This window comes from Prionailurus bengalensis, chromosome A2 (genome assembly GCF_016509475.1).
Source record: "Prionailurus bengalensis isolate Pbe53 chromosome A2, Fcat_Pben_1.1_paternal_pri, whole genome shotgun sequence".
In the NCBI taxonomy this organism is placed as follows: Eukaryota; Metazoa; Chordata; class Mammalia; order Carnivora; family Felidae; genus Prionailurus; species Prionailurus bengalensis.
In genome coordinates this window covers 95,592,224-95,608,554 of record NC_057348.1, presented here as the reverse complement: position 1 = coordinate 95,608,554, position 16,331 = coordinate 95,592,224, and the positions used below count along the sequence as shown (strand labels likewise).

The 16,331-nt window shown below is 39.7% G+C and overlaps 1 protein-coding gene and 1 non-coding gene across 3 annotated transcripts in view; both read left to right on the top strand.

The window, feature by feature from the left end:
* Positions 1-16,331, top strand: part of CDK6 (cyclin dependent kinase 6) — a 253,653-nt gene that overhangs the window by 35,947 nt on the left and 201,375 nt on the right. The gene's annotated exons all lie outside the window — the stretch shown is intronic.
* LOC122488819 lies at positions 7,248-7,352 on the top strand. The gene has a single exon (XR_006298741.1). It is a non-coding gene; the product is annotated as a U6 spliceosomal RNA (small nuclear RNA).

Sequence of the window (16,331 nt, the reverse complement as noted above, 5' to 3'; positions counted from 1 at the left end):
CAGGTCGTGATTCCAGGGTTGTGAGATTGAGCCCTGAGCTCCACACTGAGCGTGGAGCCTCCTTAAGATTCTCTTTCTCAGTGGGGCGCCTGGGTGGCGCAGTCGGTTAAGCGTCCGACTTCAGCCAGGTCACGATCTCGCGGTCCGTGAGTTCGAGCCCCGCGTCAGGCCCTGGGCTGATGGCTCAGAGCCTGGAACCTGTTTCCGATTCTGTGTCCCCCTCTCTCTGCCCCTCCCCCGTTCATGCTCTGTCTCTCTCTGTCCCAAAAAAAATAAATAAATGTTGAAAAAAAAAAAAAAAGATTCTCTCTCTCAGAGAAGGAGAGTCAAACCAAGAAAGAGAATCTTAATTATAGAGGGGTGAGGTATGTGGGGGGCTCTTAAACAAGTGACGGGGGTTAAGGAGTACAGTTGGGATGAGCACTGAGTGATGTTGGAGTTGTATCACTGTATTGTATACTTGAAACCAATGTAACACTGTATGTTAACTAACTGGAATTAAAATAAAAACTTAAAAAAAAAAAGATTCTCTCTGTCTCCTCCCCTCCCTCTAAAATAAAAAATAATAATAATAATTAAAAATAAAAATACATTTAACATTCATATCATCAGCTCTCTGATGTTCGTATTTCCCTTACCATCAATGGATGAGAAGAGGAAACCCCAGAGGAGGGATAAGTTTTTTCCTTAATTGTTTAATTGGGAGCAAGATGAGATGGCTGAGGTAGATGGAGCTAAAGTCAACTGGAAAATTTAATATTTCCTTAAGAGTGTGGCTTAGGACTGCAACCCATGATGAAGGTCAAGAGGTAAAAGGTTGTTACATTTTTTTCTAATTGAATTTTCATTAGTTTTATTTTATCCTTACCGGGAAATCAAGGGTTTTAAAAAAAGGACCAAGGAAGCAGGATGGCTCAGTGACCCCTTCTTCCAAGAGTATATATTTATCCTCAAGTGAAGAAAGCCCAAGGGAGTTCAGGCAACTGACACCTTCAATTAGAGCCCTTTCCAGATTATGGATGCGTTGCCTCATGTCTATTCTTTATTGTCTTAACATATATCACAGTGGCTGGTATATCAGGTTTTACAGTTTTCCTTCTAATGCCTCTGTTTATAAACTGTCCTTAATCCATATGAGGGGATTAAATAAAATAACCAGTGGAGATGAACTCTTTTTTTTTTTTTAATGTTTATTTTTGAGAGAGAGAGAGCAAAAGAGAAACAGAGCACAAGTGGAGGAGAGGCAGAGTGGAGGAAGACGCAGAATTGGAAGCAGCCTCCAGGCTCTGAGCTATTAGCACAGAGCCCAGTGCGGGGCACGAACCCACCAACTGTGAGCTCATGAGCTGAGCCGAAGTCAGACATTTTACCGACTGAGCCACCCAGGTGCCCCAAGACAAACTCTTAAGATTCATTAAAGTGAGTGATTCTGAAGTCTATGAATATGGTAGATGGCATAGATAGGCAGAGGCTTCATTTGTTTTTCTAGTCCTCTAGACTTGACCCTCGAAGGTTAATTTCCCTTCTACTTGAGGTGGTCTGATATTAACCAAGTCCAACAGGCTTTTCCTTCAAAATGTCCTTGGTGCCCATTTTTTTCTCTTCTTTCTCATTGTTATTATGCTAGGGTTCTGTCAACATAGAGCTATATGGTTTAACTTTTTTCTCTCTTGTGTTAACCATCTTCCAGTTTATATCCTGCCCTCTTCCCATATCACTCTGTACTCAAAATGCCCTTTAATTTCTACCAACCACATCAAATCTGGATTTTTCTGCCTGTCTTTCAGAGCCCTGCATAATGTGGATCTGTTCTACATGTTCATGCTCCACCATCTTGTGAGTGAACTCTGCCTTGCTTGGCCCTCAGACAGAGCCTCATTGCTATCCCCAGCAAGCCTTGCCCATGTGGCTCCCTGTATGGCCTGCCTTCTCCTCTCTTTACCTATTTGATATGCACCCATCTTCAAAGGTTAGGCTCTGATCTCATCAGCTCCATAAGAGTATTTCTGGAAACGTGAGTGCTTCCATTGATCATTTCTCCTCTGAGAAGTTTGTTTCCTGTGGTTTAACTCTGTGTTCTATCTTGTCCTGCAGTATGGGTGGTTATTTCACATGGTCATGTCTTCTTTCCTCAGCTGTAATAAAAGATCTTTGTGAATAGAGCTCATGACTTTTTGATTTTTTTTTTAACGTTTATTTATTTTTGAGACAGAGAGAGACAGCATGAATGGGGGAGGGGCAGAGAGAGAGGGAGACACAGAATCGGAAGCAGGCTCCAGGCTCTGAGCCATCAGCCCAGAGCCCGACGCAGGGCTCGAACTCACAGACCGCGAGATCGTGACCTGAGCTGAAGTCGGACGCCCAACCGACTGAGCCACCCAGGCGCCCCTAGAGCTCACGACTTTTATTTGTCTTCAGTGGTTAGCATACTGCTGACCATACTGCAAGTGCTTAGTAAATGCTCTTGTTTGGTGGATTGTGTGAGATACTCTGTTTCTTTAAATATTATATCGAAATAATATGCACAGAGGCAGTAATAACAATTATGGGGTATGAGAAAGCCTGAAAAGATTAATTACTACCCATCATCCTAACATGGGGTTACATGGGAAAGGTATGTCTTAAAAATAGTATCAGAACATATATGGAGTGAACACCCCTCCCTCAATAGCAGTTTTTCAACTGAGGGAGATTTTGTCTTCGGGACATTTGGCAATGTCTGCAGATCTTTTTTGGTTGACAGTTGGAGGGATGCTGCTGGTATTTAGTGGGCAGAAGCCAAAAATGCAGCTAAACACCCTAAATGCACAGGGCAGCCTCCCACAACAAAGAGTTGTTTGGCCTCAAGGGTGAATATTCCCCTGGTTGAAACACCCCCACTCATAACGCTGTGTGGACACCACCATCAACATCCTTCACCACCTAAAGGGATGAGAGCAAGCAAAGAGCAGTGCATATTTTTATATGGAGGAAATGATTATATATTATAAACTCCTAAACAGTGGGAACTGCAGCCTTGTACATAAACTAGAACGGTAGGACAGTTTTAAAAAACGTGTGATAGCTGCTTAGGTAATAAACGGGCACTTCATGTCTTTGGCCTTGCCTTTGGGAGGACAGGACAGTAAACAGAATTCTCTTAAGGCTAACCACATCTATCCCACAATTTCAGAAAATGAGAGGCATCTGCTAACCCGAAAGATATATTCGAATATTAAGTCACGTTTTTAATAAGCTGGGATTCCTCCAAAAGGTTTGATAGTATATTAGAACATGAAAGCATACATTCTTCTGTTTTTTCAAAAATTTTAAAAGCTTCCCTGAAGAATGCTTGATAATTTTTAAGGTATAGGAGTAATATGCTTTTCCTCCTGAAATTAATTTTGGGAGGTACTTTTGCTGCATCAGTGGTAGAATGGTACAGTGGGAAGGACAGTTCACAGAAAGATCCTAAGCAGGTCACCTTAACCGTTACCTACCTCATTTTCTTCATTGTCAAAAAGGAGATTAAGGCTTGATAACTTTTGGTTTTAAAATTCTACATTTTGGTTTATTTTCAAATAGTAAAAAAAGAGATTATTTAGTTATTTATGAGAGAAAATTTGAAGGCATAAATTATACCAGTTTGTTTCTTAGAAACTTCAGAAATATCCTTTCCTACAAAGGCTTACTTCCAGTGTTTAAAGAAAGCAAGGAATTCCTGTTATAAGTAAAAGTTGTCCCCACCTCCAAACAAAATAAAAAGAGTCAAATAAAATTTACAGCTGAAATTAAAATGTCATTGTTAGCCAATTTTGAAAATTCTGCCCATTTTCTTTTCTATGTTTATACTTAAGTATAAAGAAAATATTTTAATAGTACTAATAACGCTGAGTTTTTCACATAATTCATGTTAAGCTAGATGCTTCCAGAAATTTGCTGTTTGTAAAGGTGTAAAACACATTTGAAAGCTTTATTAAGGTTTTTAGTCTACCATTTAGTAAGCTCTTGGGCTCTGAATGAAAGGATGAAGCTTTCCTATCTGCTGGATGGAAAATTAAGTGGGACTTTGAAATTTCCTTTTTCCTAACATGGCAATTCATATATTCACAAGATTGGGGATATTATAATATCACAAGTAATGAAGCTTGCTTTTGTGGTGTCTCTATTCTGATGAGACTGGGAGGCTGACTTTGGCATATCCCAGTTCATCCAGGGACCTGTTCTAGAACTTAGAGATTAGTTATTAGGATTGCCTGATTTGAAGATGCTTTTTGGATACACTCGAAGATGCTAAGGGCATCCAGGATCTCATTCCGAGAGTTGATGTTGCCTGCAGGGAATAGCACTATGTGACATGGGATACATTCATAAAATGGTGCCTTAGATGACTTTCCACTTAGTAGAGGCTACCTGAACACCTCCTGAATGCAAGGCACTTACTATAAGCAGTATGTACAGTGGGGAATCATAATGTGTATAAATAGTCCCTGTTTTCAGTGAGCTTAGGATATAGTGGGAGGAAAGAGAGAAAGGGCCTATGCAAAATACTATAATTCGAAGAATAAAATAAGGACTATTCAGAGGCACAGATACAATTCTAAGCTACTTCAGAAGAAATGGTTTAACTTGTGGGAGTAGGAAAGTTAGACACCACAGAAGAGGTGAACCATGAGCAGAATCACACAAGTGGAGATGAAGGAAATACGATGCATGGCAGACGAGTCTGAGGTGTTAAGTTGACCACAGTAAGAGAAGAAAGGAAGTAGTAGAGATATGCACAAGTGGTGGGGTCAAAATAATAGAATAAACCAGGTTGAAATAGAATCTAGAGACAAGCAAACCAGGGAAAGGACCATTTTTGGCAGGGGAGAGAAAAGAATGGTGACCCAAATTGGCATAGTTTCCTTGTAATAAGAGGAGAGGTTAAGTAGGAGAGAACTGAGTGCAAGAATTGGCAGTCTGGGTAGCTGGTTGGTTGTGTAGGCGAACAGGGACATAGAGTCAGCAAGGTGAACTGGGGTTGTAAGCCTGTGAGAGAAGATGGTGGTGCTACTGTTGGAAATAGAACTTCAGGAGAAGGGGTGGGTTTGATGGGACACTGGTGAGTTCTGTTTTGAACATGTTGAGTTATATGTACTCTCAGGCAATAGCCAAGGCAGGGTTATAATTGAAGTACAGGAAATTGCGAGCTCCAGAGAGGAGTTCAGAAAACCTGTGATGGTCTTGAAGGAGACATAGATCTTTTTGAGTCCCACTTTGGAGTACCATATTGCACATAATATGTGTCCCACCTCAGGGAGCGACTCACAAATGCCCCGTGTGGAAACTGAGCACACAACTGAGCTTGTGTCATCAGCCAAATGACTTGTTAACACACACACCGGTTTTCAGAAGCACAGGTGGTTCAAATCATGCCTCAGAAACAGTTGCTGTCTGTAGTAGATCCTTACGGTCACTGTCAAATCAGATGCCACATGTTAGGTCAGTGACTGAGCAAGAGCAACCAGATGTTGAAGGAAAAAGTAAGACTGTGAATGGAACCTTGAGATTACCTGCATTTAGAATTGATGGGGGAAAATGGGTTGGAGAAGAATGCAGAGACCAGAGAAGTAGAGGTATTCGGGAGAACTCAGGGAAGCCATGGGAGGAGAGAGTTTCCAGGAGAAGGAGGCATTTCATTCAGGTATCCCAGGTGTTGTCAAGAGGTCGAAGAGACTGCATTTAGTAGTGGGAAATTCTCAGTATCCATTTGAGAGACAGATTTGCTGGAAGAGAGAGGGGAAGCCAGGTAGCATAACAAAGGAATGGGAAAGTGTAGCACAGAGAGTAGACTATCATTAAAAAAATTGAGGGGATGGAATGTTGTTGGTAGAATGACAACCAGATTGAAGTAAGAGTGGTTTAACATTTTTGTTGTCATTATACAAAGGAACTATGTGCTCGTAGATGCAAAGGAGAGATTGGAGAAGAATGATAGGGGGTAATAATTGATGATGTGAGGACTTAACAGAGTGTGGAGGGCACATTTGTTGGGGGAAATCTCTCCTTGGATAGAAGGATACTTTCCTGTGAAACACGAGGGATGGAAGACCCATGGATGAGGCAAATGGCTTTGATTTTCTTCTGTTACAAGAAAAGACCATATGCAGATAGCAGGGAGAAATTGGGAGTCCTAGGTGAAAGCTGAAGGAAGTATCTAGAATTAGGTAGAGAGGGTGGAGGAAGAAGAGCCACGTGTCGAAGACCAGGAAGTGGAGCAATTGTCTGTCCTAAGAGAGACCTGAACAAGTGGAAGAATCTTTTTTTTTTTTAAGTTTATTTATTTTGAAAGGGAGAGAGAGCACTAGCAGGGGAAGGGTAGAGAGAGAGAGCCAGAGGAAAAGAACGATCCCAAGCAGGCTCCACACTGACAGTGCAAAGCCCTACACGGGGCTCGAACTTACCATGAGATCATGACCTGAGCCAAGATCAAGAGTTGGGCACTTAATTGAGCCACCCAGACGCCCTCCCCACCTCTTTTTTTTTTTTAAGTTTATGAACAAGTAGAAGAATCTAAAGTGATCAATACCCTTAGAGTCCCTTAGCCACAGAGAGAGTGTCCCTCATTCATCAATAAATTAAGGCTTTGTAATGTGCTAAAGGCATGCATAAGAAGCCTTATGCTTTAAAAAAAATTGTTCTTGGGGCGCCTGGGTGGCTCAGTCGGTTAAGTGTCCGACTTCAGCTCAGGCAGGTCACGATCTTGCGGTCCGTGAGTTCGAGCCCTGCGTCGGGCTCTGGGCTGATGGCTCAGAGCCTGGAGCCTGCTTCCGATTCTGTGTCTCCCTCTCTCTCTGCCCCTCCCCCATTCATGCTCTGTCTCTCTCTGTCTCAAAAATAAATAAACGTTAAAAAAAATTTAAAAAAAATGTTCTTGTAAATGAAATAAAAATGAAATGACTTATTCTTAAGAATTTTTATATTAATCATCATCTCACAACTAAGATTCTTAAGGATAAGTCATATTCATCATCATCATCTCACAACTGACTGAACCCCTAGTTTTAAAAGCTGTACATATATGTGTGTGTGTGTGTGTGTGTGTGTGTGTGTGTGTGTATACACACAGATAATTTTTTGGCATGTACTTAGAGTAGATTATTTAACTTATGTGTAGACACTTAAAACTTGTTAGGGTGATATATTTTTTAAAAAGTATACATAAAAAATATTTTAAAAACCTCTTTATAAAAGAGCTCTTCCATAGCCAATCCGTCCAAATTTATGCTCACTTGAGTAACGCATACACTAAAATTGGAATGATACAAAGAAGATGGACATGACCACCATGCAAGGATGACACACGAATCCGTGAAGTGTTCCGTATTAAAAAATAATTAATATGCTTAACTGGGCTTAGTAAAAGGTGGGTGAGCCTTCCATAAAACAGTTACTATTTGTTGAATTCCTTTTCCATCAAAATGTTAACTTAGAGTTGAAATGCAAAAGGAGATTTGATACAGCATTTTGGCATTTGACATTTTAAAGTAATTTCATTAGATCATCAAGCTGTGAATTATTGAAGACTGTTCTTCTGTAAACAGTTTTTTCCATTATCTTTCTTTGAGTTAGAAACAAGTTGCATGCCATTTGCCTGGCAGAAGATAAATGTATTAAGTGCTAAAATATACAGAAATTTTGGCATTATGTCTTCTCTGCTTTTTATTAATGAATGCTTTTTTTAGTCTTACATCAGATGACTAGAACAGATTTGTGTTTTGAATAGTTAAAGCCAGGAACAAAATTCTCTGTAATCATGTTGACAAAATTCACTTGAAAAGTCGAATCTCACTTGGGATGAGTCATTTTCAATCTTCTTCCTACCCCAGCATGCCCAAGCAAGGAAGTAGACTCATCAGTTACAGTGGTTCCTCAAGAGTGTGATTCCAGTCACGTGGGGACAATTTTGCTAACTGCCATATCTCCAGTGTTAGTGCATCAGAAGTGTCCAAGAACCTACTGTTGATTAATTGGCTGATTGTCAGTGGAGGGTAAGGAAGAGGTGTTTGACAAGGTCCGCAGGGGATTCTATATTATTTGGTCCTCATCCTCCAGCATTTCCCATCACATGAGGCAATTCATAACTGAAACAATTCAATCTAAACTAAGGCTAAGAATTAGCCTTCTCAAAAGTACTTTATGTGCTGCCCAAAGAGATGGTTGCTTTAGAGGTTCTAGCAAACCTGTAAATATGTCCTGAGGTATTGTCTTTATTCTAACAGTTTATAAGTTGCATGCATTAGAAGTCAGAATGCAGAAACATTTCTGTTACAGTGTGAAGAAAAAGTATGTCTCAAGGTCAAGGTAACCACTGTTGTCTTTTCAGGAGTCTGTCAGAATGATGGCTGGCTGCCCATAGACAGGGAGCCAATTCTGTGGTGTGGTTGCCATGTTCCAAGATCTGCCTGGCATTAAAGGCTGGAAGCCCAATTTTATTAGTATACCTAGAGGGATTGAGAATCCAGGGATGACAGACTCATGCCAACCTCATAAGAAACCGAAGTTTGAACCAAAATGTTAATTTACTCTTTTCCAGTAAAAGCTGTACTTCTCGAGCGTATTCAGATCTGCCAACCAAGGCATTGCCTTCCCTGCATGCTTATCTGTGAGAAAGCCAGATTATAGTGGGACAGTTTGCACTGTGAGTGTGGAGCCCGTGAAGGGCGTGGGCTGATGATCTTAATGTCTGATGGCCTCAAACCCTGTGCTCAGTGCGTCCATTTTGACTGTAGGGAAGAAATCTGTTTGTCATACAAACTCCCTCCTCACCTGTGACAGGGTCTGAGCCACACTGCCAAATGGGGTCTTTCCAGAGTTTGCTTCTGTAAAGATAAAATCTAGGCTTTTTAAAAAGTACATTCAGTTGTTTCCTCTATGCTCTGTTAGTTGCCACCACAGCCCTGTCCCTTAGATTTGAGGTGGTCATAGTCTCTTGGGCCTTTTCTGTTGGCAGTTCACCCTCATCCCTTATGTTTTCGTTTTATCCACTTCAGTCTTAGACTTTTTCCTTCATTTTGGTTCAGGGGCTAAAATGGTTTCTGTCCCGTGTCCTACTTACCCATCCTTTGTGTCTGTTCATTGAACTAACCTCCCTGACTGAAAACTAACCTCCTACAGATAACTTTTTGGCACATCCTTTAATAGTGGCATTTAAAAAAGTTTAGTGTATAAGTGGAGTATCTTAGAGTTCCCTAGTATTTTATTTACCTCCGTGTTTAACAAATACTAAACTATAAACTGTATGCTTGGATGTTTTAGAATTTTCGCGGATGGTTTTCTTGTGAATATCTAAAGAATAATGTATCTATTTGAGGGGAAAATGTTCTACTCTTACCAACTCAGTTTTCCTTTAAGAAACTGATATTCTAATTCTGAAAGGGAAATACACTGTATATCTGAAAAACAAAGAAAAGAGAAGTGAAATATCAAAGAAGGAGGTCGGAAACAATAGAAATACAATAAACAAACCGTATTTACACATTTAGCCACTTGTCAAGTATAATTATCTCTCAAGTTACTCTGTGAGGGTGATTCGAAAGACTAACCAGAGACAGTATAAACTATCGGGTTTGTTGTCATTTTAGCCTGTCAGACCAAGTCAGTAAAAACTGTGCCCTCCTAGAACAATTTGTTAGCTACTCATTTCTCTGTTAGTTAAAGGGGGATATGTAACCACTTTTGCTTCTTGGTTTTACTTTGAACAAAGAAGTATAAGCCAAGAGGGCAGTGATTAAGTATCTACATGTCTATAACTTTTTGGAGGTTGTAAGAGTATGTTCGTTCCTGAGGTTCTATTTTTCAAAACTATTGTTCATTACCCAACAAGATGGGAATATTCGAAGTGATATTCTGTTAACAGCCAGGAAGCAACTAGTCAGTGACATTAGCAGAAATGTGCTTATCAGGCTAATACCGAGATCTAACCTTTGTATCTGCTCCTTGCATACACATAATGTAAAAATGTATAAAATTCTGACATTAAGAAAAACTAGTTACGTTAACGTACCACGGGTAGTTGTGCTTAGAGAATTGGGCGCCATCACAGACGGGCTTATTGGTGTGTCAAGATTGAGGGTTGGAAGAAACAGAGAAATCAACTGTCTGCTGGAGCACAACTTAGTTATCTTCTGTTGCTTTGTTGGGGCTCTGAATCCAGATTGGGGTAGGGCTTATCTAGGATGTGATTGAAGATGTAAAGTTGTTTGTTTCAGGAAGCTCTCTTTTTGTAGTTCCTTGGAAATTTCTCAAAATGTTGGAAGAGTGAAACATGTTGTCATGTTAAAACATTTGGTGACTAGTTTTGGCCTAAGTGTACTTTTGTACTGGCAAGATACATGGGGGATTTAGGCTTTACTCTGATAGCTAAATGAACTCAAATATATGCTGAATGCAAATTGCTTTGATGGCGATTGGATCACACATTCATAGATTCTGTACTTTGTTTTTCCTTTCATGAGCAAGACCTTCCTTGGAGTTAAGGGTAGAGTTAAGTTAAAGAGTAGCAAATTATTTCCCTCTTTGGAAATAGGCAAAATCACCCTCTGATAATAAAATATTTCTTTAACATGTCAAAATAGTTACCAAGGAAAGAAAGCATGAGTGGGGAAATGGGGATAACTCATTTAGTAGCTTGCTGTTTAGGAAATGAAATATGTTTAATAAAAGTGCAATTGCCTTATACTGTGTGACTTGAAAATAATGAGACAAAGAAAAAAATGAAAAGCACCATACTAGTACTTATATGACCAAATAAATCTTATCCCACGGGATGCAGTCCGGTTTTCTAGCTCTCCTCTAATTGAGCAAAACATTTTCAGACTCTTTCGGAATTGTCTTGAGAACCGTTTCATGAGCCAAACCCTAAAATCAACATCTTTACTTTATTATCACACCTCTTTTTGGACCCAAAAGAATATTACTCAGCCTGATCCCCCACTTAATTTATCAGAATTGGCTCAGGCTATTTCCAAAAATACAGTGTGCTCTTTTATAGGACAATTGAATATTTGTATTCATTTATTTCTTCATTCGGTGATGGAGGCCTAGTGCCTCCAGTGCATCGAGTATGTTGTGGTAAGGTATAGGGGTCTAGCTCTGGGGGCAGCAGGGAGACCAGTGAGGATCACAGAAGATGCGCACCGCTGAGCAGTCTTTGCAGATGAGCAGGAGGTCACCGAATGGACAGAGAAGAGAAGAGCTTTCTAGACAGAGGTATCCGCGTGTGTTGAGGCATGGAGCAAATGCCACGCGCATTTCAGGAACTGCACGTGTTTCAGGATGGATAGAATCTACTTAAAAGATGAGAACAGATTGGTAATAAGGGGCGAGATTGTGAGGATCCTAGTAAGCCATGGAATGGAGGATACAGTGGTTAAGAGTGAAGGTTCTCTCTCTCTTTTTTTTAATGTTTATTTATTTTTGAGAGAGACAGAGAGAGTGTGTGTGTATGAATGGGGAAGGGGCAGAGAGAGAGGGGGACAGAGAATCCAAAGCGGGCTCTGTGCTGACATCAGACAGTGCGATGCCAGGCTCAAACTCATGAACTGCAAGATCATGACCTGAGCTGAAGTCGGGCGCTTAACCAGCTGAGCCACCCAGGCACCCCAAGAGTGAGGGTTCTCTTGCCTGACTATCTGAGTTCAAATTCTGGCTCCTTCATTTATAAGTGTTGTGACACTGGGTGATCTCCGAATCTTCCAGCCTTAGTTCTTTTCATCTGTAAAAGAGATGATGATGCCTACATTATAGGGTTAAGAGGTTTAAATACATAGATGCAGATAAAGTTCTCAGTACCATGCCTGGCACAGGGTAAGCGCTCAATAAACATTAGGTGTTTGTACTGCTACTTTGTCCTGTTGGCAAGAAACAATAATAGAAGTATTTTAAAAAACAAAATATATGTATACTTTATTGCCTTGTGTAGCATTGACCACTCCTCTCTTCTTGAAACAGTCTCTTTCCTTGTTTTTTCTTTTCTTTTTTTAAAATTTTTTATTTTTTTATTTTACAGAGAGAGAGAGAGAGAAAAGAGCGAGGGCAGAGCGATAGAGACAATCCCAAGTATACTCCAAGTTCAGTGTGGAGCCCGATGTGGGGCTCGATCCCATGACCCTGAGATCATGACCTGAGTCTGACATTCAGCTGACTGAGCCACTCAGGCGCCCCTGCTTTTTCTTTTTCAAATAGCTTTTTGACACATAATTGACATGTTGTAAAGTTTACCCATTTGAAGTGGGTGATTAAAAGATTTTAGTGTATTCGCAGGGTTGTGTAACCATCACCATAATCTAATTTTAGAATGTTTTCATTCCCCCTTATAGAAACTCCACCCCCGTTAGCAGTCAGTCCCCATTTTCCTCCACCCCCTGCTACTTTACTGCTCACCCTAAGCAACCTCCAGTCTACTTTCTGTTTTTATCGATTTGCCGATTCTAGCCATTTCATATGAATGGAATCTATTCAATATGTAGTCTTTTATGACTGGCTTCTTTCACTTAGTGTAATGTTTTCAAGAGTCATCCACATTGCAGTGTGTATCAGTCCTTCATTCTTTTTTTGTGGCTGAATGATATACTACTGTATCTACATGACATTTTATTTATTCGTTCATCAGCTGGTAGACATTGGGTTGTTTCCACTTGTTGGCTATTATGAATAATGGAGCTGTGAACATTCCTGGTCAAGTGTATGTGTGGACATAAGTTTTCATTTCTCTTAGGTGTATATCAAGAAGTAGAATTGCTGGATCGTACAGTAACTCTATACCTAACAGTTGGAGGAACTACCCAACTGTTTTCCAGAGTGGCCACACCTAATTACATCCCTACCATAACAATATATGAAGGTTCCACTTTTTCTGCATTTTTGCAAATATTTGTTATTTATTGCCTTTTTAATTTTAGTGGTCTTGGTGTATATGAAGTGGTATCTCATGGTTTTGCTTTACATTTCTCTAGTGACTAATGATGTGAACATCTCCTGTGTTTATTGGCCCTTATTATATCTTTAGAGAAATGTCTATTCAAATCCTTTGCCTGTTTTTATTTTACTTTATTTACTTTATTTTATTTTATTTTATTTTCAGCTTTATTGAGGTGTATTTGACAACCTCTGCCCATTTTTAAATTAGGTTGTCTTTTTATTGATTATTTTATTGTTGATTACTGATTAGTATAATAATATTATTTATATATATTTATATATTCTGGCTGCAAGTCTCTTATCAGATATATGATTTAAAGACAGTTTGTCCCATTCTTTGGGTTGTCTTTTCATTTTATTTTTATAAAATTTATTTTACTTATTTTGAGAGAGAGAGAGCACACAAAAGCAGGGGTGTGAGAGAAAGGGAGGGAGGGAGAGAGAATCCCAACCAGGCCCCGCACCGCCCACACACAGCTCAATGTGGGGCTCAGACTCACGAACCTCGAGACCATGACCTGAGCTGAAATCAAGAGCTGGAGGCCCAACCGAGGGAGCCACTCAGGTGCCCCTGTCTTTTCATTTTCTTGATTAAGTCCTTCATAGCACAAATGGCTTTAATTTTGATGAATCCAATTTACTTATTTTTTCTTCTATTGTTTGTGCTTTTGGTGTCATATCTAAGGTATCATTGCTCAACCCAAAGTCCTGAAGATATTCTCTTATGTTGTTTTTTTTAAAGAGTTTTAGCCCTGCAGTTTGATTTGTGATCCATTTTGAGTTAATTTTTATTTATGTTGTGAGGTAAGGGTCCAACTTTAGTGTTTTGTGTGTCAATATCCAGATATTCTGGCATCATTCATTGAAAAGTCTGGCCTTTCCCCATTGAATGGTCTTGTCAAACTTGTTGACAATCAGTTGAGGATAAATATGAGAGTTAATTTCTGGACCGTCAAGTCTATTCTGTTGATCTGTATATTTATCTTTATGCCAGTACCACACTGTCTTGAGTATTAAAGCGTATAGTAAGTTTTAAAATCAAGAAGTCCCCCATCTTTCTTTTTCACGATTATTTTGGCTGTTTGGGCCGCTTGCATTTCTGTGTGGATTTCGGGATGATTTTGTCAATTTCTGCTAAAAGCCTGGGGTTTTGCTATGGATTGCATTGAAGCTATCGATCAGTTTTGGGAGTACTGCTTCTTAACAGTTTCAAGGCCCTCTCATCTATGAATACGGATGTCTTTCCATTTTTGTAGATCTTCTTTAATATCTTTTAACATTGTTTTGTAGTTTTTAGCGTACAATGAACTTTTTTTCTTAAGTTTGTTCCGAAGTATTTTGTTGTTTTTGATGCTACTGTAAGTGGAACTATTTCCTTAATTCCCTTGTTTTTTGTGATGTAATTTTGTCAGCTGTTTTCTTGCCCATCTGATTCATTCAGGGATACTGTTCTTGTTGCATGTTATAGCCCCTAAGATTCGGTCTCCTCTTTATGCTGATAATTTTTCAAAATATTACTTGACCTGTGTCCAGAACTCCAACTATGTGTTTACAGTTGTTCACTGGACATTACCACCTGAGTGTCACAAACATCCAGTTCATCTCTTCTGGAATGAACTCATTAATTACTCCTCATATCTTCTGTTTTTTTCTTCTACTGTTTGGAAATAATACCACTATCTACCCTGTTGCCTAAACCAGCACTCTGAAAATCATTCTAATCTTCTTCCCTTCTTTCAACTTGAACATCCTGGTTGATCAACAAATCCTTTGGATTCTACTCCTAGATATTACTATGGGAGTATAAATTGGTGCAATCTTCTGTAAAACCATTTGAATCCAGAGCTTTTTAAAAATATATATTTTTTGATTCAGGAAAATATTTAACTTTTGATTTTTTGCAATGTCACTTACAGGATTTTATCATAGGGTAATGAGCCAACATTATAAGAATAGGGTAATGGTTTAATAAATTATGTAAATTTAGTGCATCTTAAAAATGGTTTTATCATATATGTACACATATATAGAGACTTGTGAAAGCGTTTGATACATTGTCAAATTTTTAAATTGCAAAATATTTATGTAAATTATGATCCTCTTTTTGTTTTTTGTTTTTTGTTTTTTTTTAAAGAAAGGGAATTTTTATTTTTAACTTTTTAAGAGTGAGAGAGCACGAGCAGAGGAGGGGCAGAGGGAGAGGAAGAGAAAGAATCTTAAGCAGGCTCCATGCCAAGCGCAGAGCCCAACACGGGACTCGATCTAACGACCATAAAATCATGACCTGAGCTGAAATCAAGAGTCGGACGCTTAACTGACTGAGCCACCCGGGCACCCCTATGATTCTCTTTTGGTTTAACAAAATAGAAGATAAGTTCCAAGAGAGCAGGGATCTTGTCTGATTGACATTGATACCCCCCGAAGAGTGTAGGAGCTCAGTAAATATCTGTTGGTTGTACTGGTCTCTCTCTTTACTGTTCCACTTGCTTTAATATATCTGTATTTCTTATCTAGGCTCTTGCAAACACTTTGAACTTGGTTTCCTCACCTCCAGTTTTATTCCCCTATAGTCCAACCTCTCTTCTGCAGTCAGAATGGTATTTCCAGGTGGTAAATCTGGCCATAGCCTTGCCTACTGGGTCATCATTTGATTCTTCCCAGTGCTCATCAGATAATTTACAGACTTCTTAGCCTGGATTACCAACCCCTCTGTAATTTCACTTCTGTGTACTTTTCCAGCTCTTCTCTTGCCATTTTCCAAGATAATCATCAAGTCATGCCAAACTATCCACAGTTCCCCAAATATGAATTTTCCTGCATACCTACATACCTTTGGACATGCTGTTCCTTCTGCCCAGACCATGCCAAACTTCCTTGGTTTATCTGGCAAATTCCAGATCATCCTTAGAGATTCTGCTCCCCAGCCATTTACCCTCTAGGCACATTTGAGTGCCTCCTCTACAGGGTTTCCATAATTCTGGAACTCTTTTTTTTTAATTTTATTTTATTAGTTTTCTTTATTTTTGACAGGCAGAGAGAGACAGAGTGCATGTGGGGGAGGGGCAGAGAGAGAGGAGACACAGAATCGGAAGCAGGCTCCAGTCTCTGAGCTGTCAGCACAGAGCCCAATATGGGGCCCGAACTCACAAACCATGAGATCATGACCTGAGCCAAAGTCGGACGCTCAACCAACTGAACCACCCAGGCGCCCCCATAATTCTGGAACTCTTTTATAACCCTTAATATATATGAGATAGACATCTCTTTAGGGCTAGAGAGTTAGTGAGGGCAGGGACTATATTCTCCTCTGCCTTCAACTCATCATCTTACTGCTGAACGGACTTCTGCTATATCTCCATTTCAGGGCTTCCCAGCTTTGGTCTGAGGCC